This window comes from Nuphar pumila, chromosome 7, assembly GCF_984573655.1.
Source record: "Nuphar pumila chromosome 7, dmNupPumi1.hap1.1, whole genome shotgun sequence".
NCBI classification, from domain to species: domain Eukaryota; kingdom Viridiplantae; phylum Streptophyta; class Magnoliopsida; order Nymphaeales; family Nymphaeaceae; genus Nuphar; species Nuphar pumila.
Window position 1 is genome coordinate 91220946 of NC_143255.1, and position 12308 is coordinate 91233253.

At 40.1% G+C, this 12308-nt stretch overlaps 1 pseudogene; it reads left to right on the top strand.

Moving 5' to 3' along the window:
• Window positions 1-9911: 9911 nt before the first annotated feature.
• On the top strand, window positions 9912-11807 carry LOC149832461 (pentatricopeptide repeat-containing protein At2g29760, chloroplastic pseudogene; annotated as a pseudogene).
• The last annotated feature ends 501 nt before the right edge of the window (window positions 11808-12308 follow it).

The following is a 12308-nucleotide window of genomic DNA, read 5'->3' on the forward strand; positions in this document are numbered from 1 at the left end:
CATGAATTTTTCTCAAAAATACCACATGAAAATCAAACTCATGTTCTCATCCTCATCCGAAGCAAGAGAGAACCCTGTACCTCTTTGGCGAATCTCCGTCGATCAGCAGGTTCAATCGTTGCGAGAGAAGGGTCGGCTAAAGTCGTCCCTCGTTGCTGCTGTGACAGGGGTATCTGTCGTAGCCTGTGGTGGCTGCTGGTGGCTGCAGCTTTCCGGCGACCTCCACCTCTCCGATTCACGCCCAAACGAGAGAAAGGGAGAGAGAGAGAGAGAGGGGAGGAGAGAAAGAGGGCCGAGTGAGGAGGGTGAAACCCTCTTCACCCCCTCCTTTTATCTCACTGAAACCCCCTCCCCTCCTCCGAGAAGCACGGGGTTCAGTTACTCCTGCTGCAACTGCCCCCCTTCTCCCTTGATGCTCTGCTAGGCACGATTCTTGTAATCCCCCCCCCCTCTTTTAAAGACTACAACCCGATATCGGGTTTTAAAAACCCTACCAGGTTACGGATCCGGGTCGGGTCCGACCCGGGTCTAAGAGTTTTTTTTTGTTTTTTTTTTACGAGAGGGTCGGGTCTGGGTCTGCGACCTGCGACTCGGTATCCAAACCCGGCCGCGACTCTGGACCCATGCCTCCCACTCGATATGGATCCACGGATTGGATCCAATTGTTGATCCCCTAAAAATACCCTTATAATATATATTTTTATATATATTTAATCATTTATATGTATATATAGGGTATTTTACCTATATCCATAAGGACCCTATCTGGGTCTTGGATCCGGAATGTGGATCCCAAGCCCTTTTATGCATTATATACATAGCTATCACTTGAATAGTTCGCTTAATTAAAATTTGTGCACTTATATAACTACATATAAGTTTATAGGAGATAAATATATATGTAAAGACCCCTTTATGGGTTTCGGATCCGCGACTTGGATCCTAGGCCCAAATCACATTATGATGAAATTTTATATTATAAAATATTTAAATAAATGCCTAAAAAAATTTGGTTATTACATCACTACCCCCTTAAAAGAATTTCGTCCTCGAAATTAAAATGGCTACAAAAGCGTGGGTAGTACGGAAATCAAATATATCACAAGCTCAGTGGTCGGTAACCAAGAAGATACCTTCGATCAAAACAGTCTCATCCTTCTGCGTAGAGGTCGTAACAGCATAAACTCTCTTGCTGGTCTTTTGTTGGCCTTGTTGTTGCTGAGGTCTCTTTTGTTGTTGTTGTTGTAGCTGATGTTGTTGTCCTCCCTGAGTTGTTGGCGGGTTATGATAGTAGGGGGCGATGTGCCCAGGATGCTGGCATCGGTAGCAAACTCCCTTGAACATCGGACAAAAACCCTGAGGATGACTTTCATTACATCTGTGACACATTGATTAGGCTTTCCCCTGTTGCTGTCTCTGTTGAGGTTGTCTATGATGCGCACCCTGCTGACGCCCCTGTTGGGTTCGCTGCCTCTTGCCACCTTGCTCCTTCCCACTTGCTTGTGTGTTCTTTCTCGCACCCTCAGCCGAACTACCCTCATTGCTCCCCTTCTTATGCGAGTCGCCCTGAAACCTCTCCCATTCCTCGTTCAGGATCGTTGCAGTCTCAATTGCATTCGTCAGTCTAGTGGGTCGGCCTCCCAATACTCGCACTCGAAGGCCATCCTTTAACCCATGCACATACTTCATTGCCCTCGCCTTCTCACTCTTGAATAGGTTCGGGCAGTAACTCTCGAGGCTCCGAAATTTGGTGGTGTAGTCTACCAAACTCAAGTTCCCCTGGTTTAGGTCGAGAAACTTTTGTTGTATCTGCTCCTCAGTGTACGCGGGGAAATACATGTCTAAGAACTCCTCCTGAAACACCTCCATTAGAATTACGTCCATATCGACGAACTTCACCGTTCGCAAGGTGTCCCACCACTTCTTGGCATCGCCCTTTAGACGGTACGTGCCAAAAGGTGTCTTTTTGTCCTCAGAGACAGGTAGGACATCAAACGCTCTTTCGATCTCTTCGACCCAGCTCTCGGCTGCCTCTGGGTCGACCTTTCCTGAAAAGGTAGGCGAGTCCAACTTCAGAAACCTTTCAAAGGAAACGTCACCCGCGCTTGATGCAATATCAACAGGAGGGTCACGAGTCACTGCCTTCGCAGCTGCCTGTGCCGCTTGGGTCGCTTGTGTAGCCTGTGCTGCCTGTATGGCCTGAGCTGCTTGCATCGCCTGTGTTGTCTATGTTGTCTGAGCCGTCATGATCTCGGTCAGGGTATGAATGACCTCCATCATGAAATCTCTTTGCTCCTGCTAGTTTGCGGGAGCAGCAGTAGAGGACGAAGCACCCTTGCGTGTATACGATATCTACAATGCACATATTTTTCATAAAAATTTAGACCCTCTATCAATCCTACCCCCTTAAGATTTGTCCCGTATGTTTACCACAATTACGATAAATACATTTATACAAGCACATTACACTTTTTTAATTCATATTTAAAAAAAACTAAGAAATGAACCATAAACACATAAGAAGTTCATATACTTTCATAAAAGTATATCATAGCCTTACCAGTGAACAAGACTGCTCTGCAGTACGAGGCACGACTTGCTGACGCTTCTGGACAAATCTCACATACCAAAATTAGAAATTTGACGAAAAAAAGATGATAAAAGTGTAAGTCTTGTGGTGGCTCTGATACCAAACCTGTAACGACCCCAACTCATACCTTTGAAAAATGCGGAATTTTTTTTTCTAAAAGTTGCGGAAAACTTCGTAGAGACCTGGGGTCCTTACAGTTCCAATTTCAGTTGGATAACCACACACCACAAACAAACTTACCTTTATCATCCAAGATCAACCAACTAAACTCTTTTATTAATGAATCAATAAGAGTCTCATACTCAACTCAACAATGAAGTAACAACTATAAGAAATAAAAAGAACTAAAAGAAACGAAAGTAGTGCCACGTTGTCCGTAAGTGAAGCAGTCTAAAGCAAATGTGACCCTCGTATCCCCTCAGAAGTGAGTCGACTTCACTGATTACCTACGTCTCGGAAAAACCAATAAAAGTAGAGGGTCAGAAATCCGAAGAATTTTGCGTACAAGTTCCCCTAATGAATCAAATAAGAAAAAGAACATAAATAAGATCCATGTAATATTTTTGAGGAATACAGTTATAACCAATTCATAAGACAATGAACCATCCATGCAAAAATAAACTAAATATTAAGCTTGTCGGAACACGAAATAAGTAACATTGATCAAAATTTAATCAATAAGGCAATTAAATGCAAAAGAGATCAACATCATGCAATGATCAACATATAACAACAAAGGGAACAGATAAACATGCATAATCTAATGCATAGCAAGAATATGCATAATTTATGTGCAATGCATGAACCCTTTTATTATCTTTCATTTAAGCTTCCCTCTTTTCATATCCATGTCCTATTAAATGCACATAACTTTTAAGTTCTTCTTTTTTTTAACTTACATTTCCTGCGGATACACCAAACGAGTATAGTCCCCGAGGTCAATTAGGGTTCCCGGGGTAGCTTAACACACTATTTGTATTTTATTAACGGGTTACAAACTTAACCCTCGACCGATATCAGGAAACAACACCATCCATCGGAACCTTGGAAAACAACATCCAAAATCGGAGACACCATGGAAAACAGCATCCACTGGCGCCACTTTATTGGTATACCAAAACAACAACAGTTGTGTCAAAACACACCACCATCAGGAAAAATGGCGGACTCTCCCTAAAACAGTGGCCAGGAGAAGAAACCTCAATATCGGGTTCAGGGGCAACAACAACGCACACGGAGTTTTTGTATCCTCACAGTTTCCCCAAACCGCAACATCTAAGATTCCCACACTAAAGCAGGGATATCAAGGAGGCATGAGTTACACTGTTCTTTACTTTTTTTATCTTATTATTAATATATCTCTTTTACATTTGCAAATCAAAATGCAAAAGTTTAATATCATAAGCTTGCAAAACAGCATGCCAAGCTCTTCACGAAACTATAGTCTGTAGCAACAAAAAATAGTGCAGTAAAAACCATAATATCACTTCTGATTTGCGCAATGCATCAAAATGACTAAAACAGAGAACACTGGTTCTCGGGGCTCGCCCTACCCCTGATGATGTAATTGACCATCAATGCCCTCATAAGCAAAAAAAATCATAACGAGTATGCCACTTATGCATTCTTTTCACATGCTTTTTAATGCACATTCATGTATGCTAGTTGTGCATGAAACAATAATTTCATAAGCATAAGCATAATTTCACACACCTACATTAAATGCATGCTTTTATGCCATGCACATACTCATGTCAAATGCAAGAGTTCATTTATGAATCATTCCAATTAAAACAAGCAAACAACCATGTTGTTCTGACCCTATGAAGGCATCTAAATTCCATATGTGTATATGCACAAGTACACTCGCTTACAACAATAATTTCGAACAAGTATTACTTATCAAGTTTAAGCACATAAGAAATATCACCTCTTTGTATGCATATGATTAAGTCTAATACACTTGGCATATTTTATTCTCATAAGCAAAGAAAATTTGGGCATATCCACTCCAAATTGCATATTATATATATATATATCCCTCTTTGTAAAAGAATCGTTGCTCCCATGATAACAGAAAAGTCAGATCATATTAGGGTGTGCAGTGCTTAGGTGTAGTCATTCACAACTGGGTTCCCATTCATGAATCATTTTGAACTGACAGGTGTGAGCACTCATGAAATCATGTACAAGTAACAACACATAAACTCTTTCGAGTTACACATGCACATAGAAGTAGCTTTACAGGACAATGATCAAGCATAAGGTACCCATTCTAAGCATGTGACTGTCTCATTCCTAACATGAATAAATGTCATATTTATTATAATAAGCAAATCTAAAAGTTTAGCATACCAGACTGAATTTTTTATTCAAGCTCAAATAAGCATAACATGTGGTGACAAATAAGGACCTGCTAAATAGTTTCATTTGTTAAAAAAAATAGATTCAGCAAGCACAAGGCCCAATATCATAAAAATATTAATTTGATAATATATATTTATAACTGTGCAACGAGCCTGTAATAACATATATATACATAATATGTCATAAAAATTTCTTTCAAGAAGCTGCCAGCACACAAAAATCTTATGTATAGACATCTAAATTCTTTTTCTTCTTTTGAGGATATGTGACCCCAGTCGGCTGGGTTCACTGTACAGCCAGACACAACCAATGTAGCATAAAATTTCCTCAACACATGCTCAGCCGACCCAATCGGCTGGTCTCAAACATACCCAATCTCAGTCTGTCCGCCTAGCCGACCCCACTTGACTGGGTCGTGTAGCACAAAAAAAAAGAGTTGGGGCTTGTTACCAACAGGCCAGCACATGTTGCTGAACATATTCGAAATACTGGAATTTGAAACACGTTGCAACCTCACATAGTATACATATTTAGCATGCATGAACCTACAATTTTTTTTTATGGGTATGCTTTCTGTATGAGTATTACTCATATGCCCAGAACAAGAACACAAGCATAATCAAAGTTTCATCCAAGATTCTCGTTTACACTAACAAAACAACATCATTAAAGTGTCCTTCAACAGGATATTTCTGAAAACCAAAGCAGTCAAGAACAAACACATAATAAACCATATTTTCTATGTAATAAAATTTTGTTTGGAGTAAAAATGACATACACAGAATTTTTTTTTGTTGCTAGGCACATAAAATCGGAAATACCACCGTGAACCCAAGCCTTACAAAAACCCCATCCATGCATTTGAGGGTAAATAACTAGATTTTCCCTTTTCCCATGGATTTTTCTCAAAAATACCACATGAAAATCAAACTCATGTTCTCATCCTCATCCGAAGCAAGAGAGAACCTTGTACCTCTTTGGCGAATCTCCTGCAATCAGCAGGTTCAATCGTTGCGAGAGAAGGGTCGGCTGAAGTCTTTGCTCGCTGCTGCCGTAGCCTGTGGTGGCTGCTGGTGGCTGCAGCTTTCCGACGACCTCCACCTCTCTGATGCACGCCCACACGAGAGAGAGGGAGAGGGAGACGGGGGAAGAGAGAAAGAGGGCCGAGTGAGGAGGGCGAAATTCTCTCCACCCCCTCCTTTTTTCTCACTGAAACCCCCTCCCCTCCTCCGAGAAGCACGAGGTTCGGTTACGCCTGCTGTAATCGACCCCTTTCTCCCTTGATACTCTACAAGAAGGCACGATTCTTGTAACCCCCCCCCCCCCTCTTTTAAAGACTACAGCCCGATATCGGGTTTTAAAAACCCTACTAGGTTACGGATCCGGGTCGGGTCCGACCCGGGTCTAGGAGTTTTTTTTTTACGAGAGGGTCGGGTCCGAATCTGCGACTTGCGACTCGGGATCCAAACCCGGTCGTGACTCTGGACCCACGCCTTCCACTCGATATGGATCCACGGATTGGATCCAAATGGATCCAATCATGGATCCCCTAAAAATACCTATATAATATATATTTTTATATATATCTAATCATTTATACGTATATATAGGGTATTTTACCTATATCCATAAGGACCCTATCTGAGTCTTGGATTCGGAATGTGGATCCCAAGCCCATTTATGCATTATATACATAGCTATCACTTGAATAATTCGCTTAATTAAAATTTTTGCACTTATATAAGTACATATAAGTTTATACGAGATAAATATATATGTAAAGACCCCTTTATGGATATCGGATCCGCGACTTGGATCCCAGGTCCAAATCACATTGTGATGAAATTTTATATTATAAAATATTTAAATAAATGCCTAAAAATTTATAGTTATTACACCAGGTACCAATCCTTATTTGCAGCCACCATAATGGTTTCAGAGATTACAGCAACAAGCCTCTCTTCTGACTCATTTGGCTTAGGACCAGTCCCTTCCGTTCTCTGCATTCTCTAGTGAAATGGCCAAACTTGCCACAAACATAGTAACTAATTTTCTTTTTATCAGATGGCTTTTTCCCTTTCACGAAATTCTTTTTGATTTTCTGGGTTTTTATGATTTTGCCACTCTTGTTACTAACAAAATTCACTTTAGGATAACCTTCTTTAGGACTCGAATTCTTTTTGTCATGAAGACGAGTTTCCTCCTCAATTCGGATGTCCTTAAGAAGACCATCTAAAGTGATTTTCTCATTTTTATGTTTTAGGTGATTCCTATATTTTTTCCAGGAATCCGGCAGTTTCCCAATGATGACAGCAACTTGGAAGTCATCATCAAGGTACATACCTTCTCCTTTGATCTTATATGCCAGAATTTGCATCTCATGAATTTGAGCAAGTATCGGCTTATCATCAACAATAGAAAAACTAACATACTGATCTATGATAAACCTTTTGTTACCAGCATCTTCTGCATTATACTTGATCTCGAGAGCATTCCACAACTCTTCAGCCGACTCCAATGATGAATACAGGTCAAAGAGAGAATCGGCTAAAGTGTTCAGGATATGCCCTTTGCATTGGTAGTTGTTAGTATACCACTTCTCTCGCTCTTTTGTTCTTCTGTCTCAACTTCTCCAGCAACGACAGTGGGACAGAGTTTTTTGAGGACATAGTCGATATGCAGCTCGGACAGCAAGAAATAGACCTTTGATTGCCATCGCTTGAAGTTTGACCTATCAAATCGATCGAGTTTTTCAAGGTCACGGCTAAGCAGATTGATGGAGTTGGATGTTGAACCAGAGGTCATAGTGAAGTTCTAAAATTGTTATTCCAACCTTATGAAAATTGGATTTCAGAAAAGAGATTTCAAGCCTAGAGGCACGTTCTTAAGATCGCTATCTTTAGAAGTTCAATCGCCCCACTCCGGAAATTTCGAAGATGCGAAAAAGGGTTTTGTTACGACTGAGTTCCCAGGATACAACTAGGCTTGAACCTCAAGAGAGTCACTGCTTCGCAAGAACAGATGACCTCTCCCACACATGAACTCTGCAAGCCAAACCGAGAAGAAAGAAAGGAGAAAATTAGAGAGTCAGAAATTTCGATGATTCAAAAGACGGAAAAGGAAGAGATTTATAGACTTGTGAGAAAGGCCAAAACGTTTTGAGATAAATGAAATTAATGTCATAATCTAGACTGTTTGAAAATAGGATGAAAATGTCCTTGAACGGTCACCCACCTTTGACTGTCAATCAAAGGCCTTCAAAATCGTCCAACAGTCACAATGCAACATAAACTCAATATAAATGCTATTAAAACCTTTCAAACGGCTAAATATCTCAAAACCGAAAATCCAAAACGGACATTTGCACCTCGCACCGCTGCAAGCGTGCGAAGTGCAAAGTGCGTCATCAAAACGCCACATTGTGCCTCAAGCGCCCTTGCACGCACACGTGCGAGAACGGCGCGTCCGTTGTTGTATGATGCGCAGCAACGTCCGCAATCCACCTAAAGACTCAAGGCTTACCAAAGTAAAGAATAGATAACAAACTCTCTATTTAAACCTCTTGAAAAAAAATTCTCTCTTAGATATGGGACTAAACATTTTTCAAAACACTTTTGGTAGTAAACAAAATCATCAAGATTTAATATTTTTTTTTTAACTTTCCAAACAGATTTTTCACCACCACCACTCACCTCTAAAAAACCTGTGCCGAAAAAGATCCACCACCACCACCATCCTCCTTTTTTTCAATTTTTTTTAAGATGTTTTATTTTACTTTTTCCATGCTACTCAAACAAGTGAAAATTTTCATTTATAAAAATTATCTTATCAAAACTTTTCATAGGCAATTTTTTTTTTCTTATGAGAGTTTTTCTTGCATTTAAACGTGCCCTAAGGGTACTTATGTGTAGCACGAAAAGTTGGTGGCTTCCACAAAAACACAAAGAGCACAAGGCATTTTAGTAGGGCCCATCAAAGCAATACAAACAAAGCATTTGTTTTTTTTCCAAAGAAAACAACCCTCCAAATCAGTGCTCTGATCCCCTTTTCATGGAAAGCATTCCCGTGGAGGTTAGATGGACTCCCTTCTTAGAGTTTGTGTGGAAACCCATTTCTGCATTATGCAAACTCACCTTAAGGGTACGTTTTGTTGTGTTTTTGAAGAGTGAAAATATTATTCACAAAACACTCACTTTCAAAATCTCACTAAAAAGTAAATCTCATGCAAATGAAATTCACCTGATAAATCTTATTTTTGGGATTTTGTGCTAACTCACTTTTAAAAAACTTGTTTTTTTAGTTTTGTCTCAAAAAAGTTTTAATTTTTTGTTGTTTTGATATACTTTACAAGTGAGATTCAATTTCTAAATTTCATGTGATTTAAAAAGTGAATCTCATTTTAACAAAAACTTAAAAGCAAACAAACATAAAGCTTTTTTTTGTCACAAAACCCCACAAGTAAGTCTATTAAAAATTGAGTTGTCATGAACACCAAAAAGAAGATTTAGAAAGTGAATTTCACTTGCTCATTTGTGTGAAATTTGCTTTCTTATGAAGTCTTACGAGATTTTGAAAGTGAAACTCATTTAAACAGTATTTTCACTTTTAAAAAACACCCAAACGTACCCTAAATGTACCTTTGTTTGTCAGTTTCCAGAAAAATGGCATGCGTACTTTGGTCCTACATGCTGCTCAAACCACACAAAATTTGAATTTATGTCACAAAGATACGGGTAAAAGGACACGAGATACGCTATTTTTATAATATAGAAAAGGATATGACACGAGGGCTAAGTTTGAATTAGCGGAAGATCTTTCAAGTTTCAACTCACCATCTCTCTCTCTCTCAAATGCCACGGATATCTCTTTCCTCTGCCTTCCACTGTACCCCAAAGGAGATCAGAGTGCTCATCAATGTCCCTCGTTTCGATCTCGCGTCCTTCGCCTTGTCAGTATGGCGATACCTTCCATAGCCAGCAAGCTAATCCTCAAAAATCCATGTCTTCTTCTTCTGGAGATCTGCCAAAGTCTCGCAGAATTGAAGCAAATCCACGCCCAAATCCTCAAATGGGACCTTTTAGAGCAGCCGCCAGCAATGGACAAGCTCATCACTCGCCTCGCTCTTTCAGAGCCCCCCAACATGGACTACGCCCGCCTCGTTTTCGATCGGATCGAGAGGCCGAGCATCTTCTCCTGGAACACCATGATCCGTGGATTCTCGAAAGCTCGAAGACCCGACGAAGCCGTTCGTTTCTTTGCCCGGATGCTCCGGAGGAGCGCGAGTCCTAACCCGCAGACCCTTTCCTTTGTTGCCAATGCGTGTGGTGTTCTTGGAGGCTTGAGATTGATGATGGCGATTCATTCACAGGTTCTGAGAATTGGGTTTCACTCGGATTCGTTCGTTTCGAATTCTGTTGTGAGGGGGTATGCAGGTTGCCGCGAGGTGGATGTGGCTCGCCAAGTGTTCGATGAAATGCCTGAACGAGATGTTGTGTCCTGGACAGTTGTGATCAGCGGGTATGTTCGAAGCGGGCGTGCCAAGGAGGCTATCGAGTTGTTCTTTTTGATGGGTGATGAAAATTTGGTCCCCGATGAAGTTACGGTCGTTGCATTGTTCAATGCTTGTTCACAATTGGGAGACTTGAGGTTGGGGATGCATATAAAGAATTTGGTGTGTAGAAATCTTGGTGTGTTTAATTCGTATGTTATGAATTCTTTGATTGATATGTATGTCAAATGTGGGTGTATTTCAGAAGCACGGACATTGTTCGATGAAATGCCAATGAGAAATGTGGTGTCATGGAATACTATTATTGCTGGATATGCAAGGAAGGGAGAGATGTCGACCGCTCGCGTACTCTTTGATCGGATGGCTGAAAGAAATGAGGTGTCTTGGAGTGCCATGATCAGTGGGTACACGCATAATGGTGATTTTAAGGAAGCATTGATCATGTTTAGGGAGATGCAGGATCAAGGGTGCGAACCCAATGATGCTACCTTAGTGAGCGTGATTTCAGCTTGTGCACATCTGGGCTCTCTGAAATTGGTCAAAGAGATTCATTCGAGCTTAAATGACAGTAAACTTAAACATGATGTTTGTCTAAGCACGACGCTGGTTGACATGTATTCAAGATGTGGGCTTTTGGAAACTGCACGTCATGTGTTCAACCAAATAAGGGAGAAAAACTTGATCTCATGGAATGTGATGATATTTGGATATGCTATGCATGGGAAGGTGTCCAACTGCGTTGAGTGCTTCTATGATTTGCAGAAGGATGATCTCAAACCTGATAGTATAACTTTTGCTGGTCTTCTTACTGGTTGTGTGCATGCTGGCTGGCTAAATGAAGGAAAGAAGTACTTTGATGTAATGAACAGAGTCTATGGAATCCCTCCTAGAAGGGAGCATTGTGCATTAATGGTTGATCTTTTTGGTCGAGCAGGGAGGTTGGTAGAGGCAATAAAATTCATTGAAGAATTGTCTGTGGAGCCTGACGTTGTTGTTTGGGGAGCACTTCTTAATGCTTGCAAGGTTCATGAATACGTCAAACTTGGTGAATTTGCAGCGGCTCGCCTTCTTGAATTGGATCCTAAACATGGTGGTGCTCATGTTCTTCTGTCTAACATTTATGCCGAAACTAGCAAGTGGGAGGAGGTCATGGAAGTCCGGAAGAAGATGAAAGAAAGGCAAATTGAAAACCGGCGAGGATGTAGTCTGATTGAGTTGGATGGGGTATCTAGTGAGTTTGTTACCGGTGATTGTTCACAGCCAGAAACGAACGAGATATTCTCAGTGTTGGATGGATTGTATGCTACACTGAAATCATTAAAAGGGTCCTTGCCAATATGAGCGTTCAATGTTCCGCGGGCATAAAATGTACTAAAAATAATTGTATTGCATGACAAAAATGATACTTTTTTTGAGATGTGTTACAAATTTTTAAATCTCTCATCCAAAATTGGAAATATTGTTATTTTTATAACTTTTTTATTCCTCGTACCTATTATTTTTGGTGTGAATTTCCTTCATTTGCGATGTTTTGAGGTTCGAGTTTAAAAGAAATTTTGTAGGTTTTTATGCGAAGTTATTACATTTTTTATGTGAAGTAACTTAGGTATTTGCGTAGTTTATCAATTCGAGTTTGAAAACAATTTTGCATATTTTTATGTGCATTTTTAAAAAAAAATTATGCAAAGTAACTCAAGTATTTGCAAGGTTTTGAGGTTCGAGTTTAAAAAAAAATGCAGTTTTTTTATGCAAAGTTAATACATTTTTAATGTGAAATGACTTAGGTGTTTGTGTAGTTTATTGCTTCAATTTTAAAAAAAAAAAATTGTAGATTTTTTATGC